The 8,491-nt window shown below is 36.4% G+C and overlaps 1 long non-coding RNA gene across 1 annotated transcript; it reads right to left on the bottom strand.

The window, feature by feature from the left end:
• Positions 1 to 1,385: 1,385 nt before the first annotated feature.
• Positions 1,386 to 3,264, bottom strand: LOC122780035. Its single transcript, XR_006361646.1, has 3 exons — positions 3,109 to 3,264; positions 1,620 to 1,740; positions 1,386 to 1,525 (listed from the first exon to the last, which is right to left on the bottom strand). It is a non-coding gene; the product is annotated as an uncharacterized LOC122780035 (long non-coding RNA).
• Between the last annotated feature and the right edge of the window lie 5,227 nt (positions 3,265 to 8,491).

Genomic DNA, 8,491 nt, shown 5'->3' with positions numbered 1-8,491 from the left:
ACTGATCAATAATTTATTTACAATCCCTTAGCAGGATGTAATTTAAAAGATAACATAAGAAATACTTCATCTGCGCTCAGATTATAGCACCACAGCTAGTGCCCACAGTAAATATACATTTTTATGATATTATTTACTGGGATTGAAAATATAATATTGATGGATTTTCAATTCTGAAGAGAGAAAAAAATGGAGTATGGTGTGTGTGTGTGTGTGTGTGAACTATGAGATTAATTTGAGAATAACAGACCAACAAAAGTCAGTATCAGCCAATAATGTTAGATAAGAGGATGCAGATTAGTGTTAATTTTTCTAAAATGGTTCAGGAAATTTTACTTGGTTGTCAATACAAGCTGCTGAGGTTTAATGTGTAAAATTCATTTAGCAGACATTAAAAATAAAATAATAACCCTTAATTTATAAATGTCAAAATTGATTGTGTGGATTGTTGTTTTTTATTACCCCAGTATGAGCCTTTTATATTCAGCTGGGTCACTTCCATTTTGGACCACTATGTTTTTACAATAGCCCACAATGGACAAAATAAACAACTGACATTGCATTTATTTGTGCAACTCCACCAATAATTGTTGCTGAATTTTACACGCTGTACATTTAATTTACCTCACCCTTTTAATAACTCAATTTTCTCTCTCTCAAAATATCATGTTGCTGTTTAACAACTTGTGAGTGGGTGTTATGGGTTTGTTGAGAAGCCATGTTTGGTGCTTGACTTCTGTTATCTTGTCCTTTAATCTGTCATGTTGTCTTAGTGTTGTTATGTCAGTTGTGTGTTGTTCAGTGACTGTTTGAATGTTAATTTGTGTGTCTTTATTGTTGTAATTATGTATTGACATTGCATTTTTACATTGTATTTTACTTTTAAGTTGACTGGGAACATCTCTCCGGCACTCTACAGATGCAGAGTGCATTTACAGAAATGTTAATTAATATACACTCTCCCTTTTAACTAAATAAAACAAATGCACATGCAAATGTTATGCGATTGTCACCGTTTCAAACGCTGGGATGAGAAGTGAGTCATCTTCAAAAATCGACAACCAATTGCTCCTGACCTTCCAGTGATGACTGTAACATCCCTGGATATTGATAAACTGGTAGTCTGCTTCTGACTAACATCCATCCATCTTCTACTGCTTTATCCTCCACATGAGGGTTGAAGGGGGAACAACTGCCCACTCCCACTCTCACACTCACACCTATGGTCAATTCAGAGTGTGCAATTTACCTAATCCCCATATTGGATGTTTTTGGACATGAAACTGGAGAACCCAGAGATTCTGACCACAGTATTTCATGTAATTAATAATATCCTGATTAATCCGAAGTAACATGACAAAACACAAAAAAAGCAACAAATCAAGTATTTTTTTATAGCATATTTTATTTCACTTAATTTAGCATTTCAAAGTCCACAGAGTTAAAAGTCTCGTAGCATGGTGAAGGATATTCTTCAGGACATATATTCCTATTGCTAGGTTATAGAAAATGAGACACACAGCACCTAGGGGAACATTAAAAAAAAGGTATAAATAAATGCCATAAGAAATGAAATCCAAAATGTAGTCGTTTGAAGCATTTGGGGCGTCTGAACTTACAAGAAGCCTTTGCCGCAGCCCAGAGGTCCGAAGAAGAGTTCTGTTGGGAGACAAACCTTTCGACATACTCCACTCAGACTGGGACAAGACCATGGAAAAGATGCAGCTTCATTCTCTGCGACTGTAATGACAAATTGGGAAAGCTTATCTATGTTCGAGGTGATAACCTTTGGCTGATTAAATATAAACAAGCTCCCAAACAGAATTCAGCAAAACATCATGACTTACCGAGCAGGAAGACAAAAAAAAGCGCCAGTACTGCCACACGATAAGAAGACATCGTTGCTCTAAAATGAGGATTGGGCCCAGGACTCAGTATATTGGTCAGAGGGGAGGAGCGAATGTAATAAGAAGCAGCACACTGGTCACTAGGTTTTACATTATAGAATTACAGGCATCCCTGAGAAAACATGCTTTCCTTAATCACATTCAAGGAGACAACATCACTGTGCTCGGCCTGTGCAGTGACTGTTGTCATGAGGCAAACATTCCCACCAAAGTGCTCATTTCAGCTGATTTAAAGCACATGCATATGCTTACGCCTCACTGCTTTCTAAACTCTGGGCCATGAACACAGAGGCCAGCATTTTCCTACATTTTCAGTACTGATTCATCGCCAAAACGGGCTAACTTCTTACTCACAATTACATCACATCACTGCATCCTGTGCTGCAGCTGATTTAGTGTTTAGTTCTGTGATAGAAAAGTAAGTAAGTGTGCTACATCCGTTTATTATGTGGGCTGCAACTAACGATTATTTTCACCTTTTGTCAGTTATTTTCTCAATTAACATTTGGTCCATAAACTAAAATGATTCAGTTCTAATGATTTCTTTGATTTATGGAGCAGATAAACCAGAAAATATTCACATTTAAGAAGCTGAATTTAAATATTGGAAAAACAATCAAACAGATGAATCAATTATCAAAATAGTTAAATTAGTTAATTTAATAAATCGATTTATTGAGTAATTGTGTTACTAACAGAGTTTGATTTTTTTTTTACATTGATTGTATCATGTTTCGCATATTTTGTAATTATCTGGCTTGAATATACATACATATATACATATATATATATATATATATATATATATGTATATGTATATATAAACATATATACACACACATAAGAGGCCTACTGAAAACACAAGCATATCAATATACAAACAAAAACACAACAGCAACAACATGATACACTATGGATTATAAATGGCCATAATCAATATCTTTAACAAAATTCTCCAACTAGACATCCTTAAACAAACCCTCAAGATGGGAAAATATTTCTCATATTTTTTTCCAAAAAGATAAAGAAAAAAATATGATATTACAATAGAAATCTGCAATTGGGTAAATACTTCAATTAATAAAAAACAGTGGTTGAAACAAAATTAGATATGTAATACAAATTTTTAGTAAAGTAAAAAAATCAAAAGTTCAACTATACAATGCCAAAACAATAAACAAAAAAAATCTACATAAATGACCTTATTTAAAGTATCCCAAGTTGTATCCTCATGACTCCTTTAACTTCAAGACTGTAGCCTTTCGCCAACATCATAAATCAGGATATCAGACTCCACTGGGAGCAACAGAAGAAATAGTTAATGGATGAGAAGACAATGACCAGTAGCTACTGACATGTAGTGTTTCTCAATCCTGGTCCTGGGGAACCACAGCCCTGCAGGTTTTTGATGTTTTCCTGCTCCAACACACCTGATTCCAATGGTCAGCTCGTCAGCAAGCACATTTATTTGAATCAGGTGTGCAGCGCTGTGGGTCAATCAGTAACCGAAATGGGACTTTGTCGCATGTGTAAGCAATTCTAGTTTACATGTTATATTTATTTACAATAAATGTTGGTCCCAGGTGGGATTTATACCTTTGACAAGCTTCTTTGGCCTTTTACAAGGCTCACTTCATTTATTCTGACCTTCTGCAGCTGCACAACCAACCCCTGATTTCCCATCAGCCACACGTGTGCTCTCAAATGATTTATTTCTTCTCCTGGAAAATGAACGGGAACCGTCATGTGTTTGTCGTGTTTCCACCTCTCACGTGTGCTGTCAGAAATAATGCTTGACATAAGTTATTCAACTCATAAAAGAGGAACTATCTGGGATGAAATAAAACATCACCTGTGTGTTTGACTGAAAACGTGGCTGTCAAACCGTTTGATGAACTGCACACGACTAGACACAAAAGTGTGAGGAAAACATTGTTGCTGTGAATTGCGTTTGCTGAAAGGTCACATTACATCAGACACAATGACATCAGTATTCTCCAAAGGGACATTGTTAGTGTTTTCTCTCTCCAGGTGATGTCCACAGAGGTCTCACCAGTGACAGGTGGACAGTGGTCTAATTGCTTTCTAGAGGAATTGAGTAAAATAAAATTGTTGTGTGCTAAAAAAGTTGGTAACCACAAAGTGTTGAAACTATTTTTGAAATGTGTTAATCTAGATTAATTGTAATAAAAAAATGTGTTTTACTTCTCATGACTGAATTAATGAGTAATCAGCGTGTATTTCAGGCATCATTGATTAATTGAACACAGAATTACACATAGAACGATGTGATTTCAAAGACACTCCGGCCTATGAGCTCAGGCCTATCAAGTGCCAACCAGGTCATCTTAAAATAAAGGACAACATGGATGACTGCCATCCTGTATGCAACAAGAACATGTGTTAACCTCACAACAAAAAAAATCCACTGTCATGATGGTGGGGCAGTTCACTCATCGTCGCCAGTCCATCACAGGGCCACATAAAGACAGACAACCATTGACTCTCACACCTACAGTCTAATTTGTCCAATTTGCCTAATCCCCAAATCTGCATGCTTTTGGATTGTGTGAGAACCTGGAGAAAACCCGTGCACACGCAGGGAGAACATGCAATGTCCATGCAGAAAGGCCCTTGTTCTGACCGGGTCGTGAACCCATGTGGCCAAGCAGCCAAATTGTCACGTTGAAGGAAACTTATGTTATTGAAATGAACCTTCATTTTACAGGAAGCAGCCGTGAAATGGAAATCCTTGCAGTCAGTATCTCAGTTTGAGATGACTGTTCAAAACGTGTGGGGTGCACATTTTAGAGTGGGCTATTATTGTGACCAACACAAGCATCCCTGTGCAATAATCATTCTGTTTAATCAGCATTACATCATATTAGTAGCTACGTATCATGATTGATCAGAACTTTTTTAATACCAACTACCTTTTTATTTCTACTGGATTATGGCGATTTGTTGTTCATGACTGCCCCCAAATAGACTAAGAAATAGAATAGAATAGAATAAGAAAATACGGCTTCATAATTCATAAACTAAAACGTTTGTACACATTTATATGTGTACAAAGCAGGTATCGAAGTCACCATGCCTTCCCCCTGCCAAATACTGTTTACTACTCTTACAGAAAGAAACTGACCTTTGGGATGAGTGACATCACCCTCCCACCTTGAGCTCGGTCACGTTAAAGGCCACTCACGCTGCAACAGCCCACTCCAGTCCACGGACAGGAGGATGATCACACAGGTAACTGTGTTCACCAGTGTGTTTCTGCAGCTTGGTTGATGATTTATTCCTTGTCAGGAACTGAGACCAACCATTACGTTTGGTGTTGTTACAGTTTCATGTTCTGCTATAAAAGTGTTTTTGGTGACCAGATTACTTTTGCATATCTTCCGTCAACTGAAAGATGGACAACACGACAGCACTGACTTTCACAATGACTGCATATGCCGTCATGGAAAACTACAAGTATTGGATGTTTGCTTTATTCCTGCTGATTTATCTTGTTATTCTTGTCCTGAATGTTCTTCTCATGGTGGTCACACACCGGCACAAAGAGTTGCATCAGCCTATGAATATTCTCTCGTGTATTTTATCCATCAGCGAGATATACGGCGCCACTGCGTTGTATCCCTCCATTCTGGCTTTGCTCTTATCCAAGACACACGAGTTAAGCGTGAAGTGGTGTATGGCACAGGTGTTTTTCCTACACACTTATTGTTCTACTGAGTTTAGTGTCTTAGCTGCCATGGGATATGACAGATATGTTGCCATCTGTAAACCATTACATTACCACAGCATCATGTCTAATTCAAAGGCAGGCAAACTTGGTGCATTAGCAGTTATTTACTCACTGATTGTGTTTGGATGTTTGTACTCAATTACAGTACAGTTGAGATTCTGTGGAAAGAAACTGCCAAAATTGTACTGTGTGAACATGGAACTGGTAAAAAATGCATGTTCCCCTGTTTCGTACATAAGTACTGTTGGACTTGTGTTTATTCTGCTTCTGATTGTGCCTCAGTTAGCGATGGTCGTTTTTTCTTATGTTCAAATCTCAAGAGTATGTCGAAAATTGTCCAGAGAGTCTCAGCACAATGCTCTTAAAACTTGTGTCCCACATTTACTGTCGTTGGCAAACTTTACCATTGCATCCCTCTTCGAAATCGCTCAAACAAGATTTGACATGAGTCATGTCGCGACCGAGGCGCAGATCTTCTTGTCTTTATACTTTGTTATTCTCGTTCCAATCACTAACCCAGTGCTGTATGGATTCGGGACTCAAATGGTGAGGGTTCATATGCTGAAAATGTTTATTACATATAAGACGCTGTCTAAGCAGTTTACAAAGACAGTGACTGAAGCTGTCAGATAAGCTCTTTGGGTGCATTATACGGAATCCTATTTGTTTCTTTATTTTAGATTCTAATAGAAATGAGCATTTGGTTTCTTTATGTAATTTGTCCTAAATCATCATCATTTAAATATGAAAAATGTAATATAACCACTCGTAATTGATGTGGTATTGCTTAAGTTGATTATACTAATTTTGTTTGGTGTGAACACAGATGTATTGCAGTAAAAACATTTAAAGTTAAAAATACACACATATACATATATATATAAAAATACATATACATACATATATACATATATGTATGTATTTTTAACTTTAAATGTTTTTACTGCAATACATCTGTATCTATATATATATACATATACAATACATATATATATAATGTTATTGTTTATTGCAGTTACGTTTCCATATTTATTATTATTAGTCATTAAGGACTATTTATTCTTAGACATGGGTCTGTTTTTACATCTAATACAGCTTAATTTTTAATGCTATAATATCAAAAAAAAAAATTTTTCTATAAGAGAGGCAGAAACTGATTCAGTTTTGTGTAGTGTTTGTCCACCTGCAATAAAGGAGAAATAAAAAATAATATATTAAAATAATGCATTTTAAACCAATTTTGTGACTTTGTTTAACTATCACAGAGACAACTGAGTATATGTTTGATCATATTGTATTGTTTTTTGGAGAAAATAAAGGAACAAAACTATATTTTTCGCTCTTTGATCACCTGCAATGTCCAAGTCCTGACATATTTACTGTTCCAAACATCGGTGACACAAAAAGTCACACAGGTTTCTCTCTGGATTCACAGCATGACATATGACACTGACACACAGTCACAGTAAGATGAGTTACTTTCATGTTTCACCCTCAGGCCTCAGTGTATGGGTCTTTTTAAAGAGGGGAAACTATTAGGGGGTGGACAAAATATATATTGTGATTTGATGAGTTTAAATTAGTTTTCTTCACTAGAATTGTGATATTTTACCGATAGCTTAATGAAAAGTACCATCTGAAAGAGGCAGTTGCCACATTACCTAAAAAAGTATTGGGAGTTCTGTTTATCAGTGTTATCTGAAATCCAGGATTTGAAAACATAACATAGGTACAGTATATAGAACATATATTATTTAATTTTGGAGGAAAATAAAACTACAATTATCAAAAAAACAACAATATATAACAAGTTATGTCAATTGACAACCAGTTCTACTTTACAATGACGACCTGGCCCAGAGACTGCAACATAAAGCAACACAGAAATACTATCTTTTTTAACTGTAATTTCTGGAACATCTGTTGATACTTTAAATAGGTAAACCAGACATTTTCAAGAGTTACATGCTTGACAATTTTTCACAATGTTATGTCAAGCACGTGTTGTTGAAAACACATACACGTGCATTTTAAGTAAAAGGGTTGGGAAAATAATAACATGCTGCAAGAAAAGGACTTTGTTGCAGCATGTGTCAACACCGCTCACGATCATGCTTCAAAACACCTGAACTGTCCCTTTAACTGCAGCTGTTGTGTTTGTAGGTCGTCAGTCAAGCGACATGATGAGACAAACAACATGTTAAAATGTGGTCACGACAGTAAACTAGTGAAGAAATACGAGTAGAATACATATCAATGTGGACACTTTTATTTTGAAATTCTACTAAACCACTCCTCCTGAACAGTCAATTTTTATTTTTCACTTGACCTGCCCCCTACTGACCAGACCATTTTTGACAGTTTATATTTGGACAGGTTTTATTGACATACTGTACTAGGCCATTTTTGACAGTATGAAGACATTTTTGACATCTTCACAATGACATATTTGATATTAAGTCCGTTTTTTGCATTGGCAACACACGCGTACATGGCGGCGATCATGTGTTTATATGCGGAGCAGTGACGTCACATGAGCAGCAATAGCAGGTGTAATCTGAACACCAGGTCCGATGTTAACAGCAGGTGTGAACAGAGCGTCAACAGAACATCTAGGAAATGTGTGGATCATTTAGGCAGCTGTTACCACATGTTTGTTCCCTCCTCCTCGGCCTCTTCCTGCTTTGGTCTCCATGTGGAAGAAGCTCCGACAGGTTGTCACAAAGTGGAACATTCCAAATACATCACACAGAGGGGAGGAATCTGTAATTAATCAATATTCATGTCCTAATTGGACAAATAAAAATAGCAGCTGAAATTGTAGTTGGTTAAA

This window comes from Solea senegalensis, linkage group LG13, assembly GCF_019176455.1.
Source record: "Solea senegalensis isolate Sse05_10M linkage group LG13, IFAPA_SoseM_1, whole genome shotgun sequence".
NCBI lineage: Eukaryota > Metazoa > Chordata > Actinopteri > Pleuronectiformes > Soleidae > Solea > Solea senegalensis.
The sequence above is the reverse complement of the archived record's forward strand: the minus strand, read 5'-3'. Positions and strand labels throughout refer to the sequence as shown.